The sequence below is a fragment of the Octopus bimaculoides genome, chromosome 21 (genome assembly GCF_001194135.2).
Source record: "Octopus bimaculoides isolate UCB-OBI-ISO-001 chromosome 21, ASM119413v2, whole genome shotgun sequence".
Classification (NCBI taxonomy): Eukaryota; Metazoa; Mollusca; class Cephalopoda; order Octopoda; family Octopodidae; genus Octopus; species Octopus bimaculoides.
The window spans coordinates 14,146,581-14,148,036 of NC_069001.1; positions in this window are offsets into that span (position 1 = coordinate 14,146,581).

Sequence of the window (1,456 nt, forward strand, 5' to 3'; positions counted from 1 at the left end):
GTTTTATGTTGTGTACTTGTGGGCTATTTTATTGTATGTGCATGGTTGTTTCATTTTAGCACTATGTGTTGCACAATATCATAGCTACCAGAAGATCAGGGTGGTTGGGTGGGGTTTCTACAATACACCAAAATCTTTTTTCTTGAAGGAAGATGAATTCTTTTCATCAAAGGAGCAGTTACATGGTCACTAAAAATTGTTAGAAATAGCAGCTAAATTTCCCTCAAAGCGCGCGCACACACACACACACACACACACACACACACACATAGAATCTTTGTTTTTTTTATGCTATATTTTTTTTGTTAAGAAAAAATGGGGACATAAAACTGTGCTAGATATCATTAAAACAAATGAGGTGGTCACGACTGGGATGTCATTGTTGATAAGGTCTGTTGTGAAATGAAGGTTGACTTAGGCTTAATTAACAACAGCACTAACGAACCTGGAACTAATTCAAGCGTAGATACTTAATAGCCACTGCCCCACCCACTTCACTTTCTAAGCTGTTCATGGTGGTGGTGGTAGTGGAGGACTTCATTAACTATTGGGTCAGAGGTCAAATTTTAGGTTAGGATTTTTTTTTTTTTTGCCTTTTCTAATTTACTTCCCACATCCCCGATATCTGTCATCCCTTCTGAGTATATCTTCTCTGTTCTTGGTTAAAAGGTTCTATCATGATGCAAGAGTAGATGTGGAATGGTCTAGCCAAGAATATATACTGGTTGTATTATCACACATTACATACATATATATACATACATACACATACATATACATACATATATACATACATATACATACATACACATACATATACATACATACACATACATACATAGATACATACATACACATGCATATTATGAATGTATACACATGTTTGTATATACAATCATGTGCATATATAGTTACTCACATGCACACTATATATGTGTTTGTATATATATATATCTATATATACATACATACACACACATTCATATACATGCACTATATGATGACATGAACATATATTGTTAAGTATTTAAGCAGAATTGTCTCAAGAACATCATCGTAGTTAGAACATTTCTTATAAATGCACTTAACAATCAATGTTTGAACACCCTCCTCCAATACCCATGTTGGTCAGGTACACACTTGTTGACCGAACAGCTAATATTTTCTTATGTTTTACAGATCGTTGAATGCGAAACTAAAATATGAAGCTGCTAGCTCTACATTTTATGACGATCAGAAATGTTGATTTCAGTTGCATTTATAATTCTATAAATTTTTTTTTTTTTTTGCAAAGAAAAATATATATTATATTATTATTATTATTAATCCTTAAAAAAAAAAAAACTCTTTAGTGGAGTTTTGCTTGTAATCAATGTTAGTTTTAGAATATTTCTCCTTAATTGTGATTTTATGTCATTTTGGTCAAAAATTTACACCATATTCCATTAACGGTCGG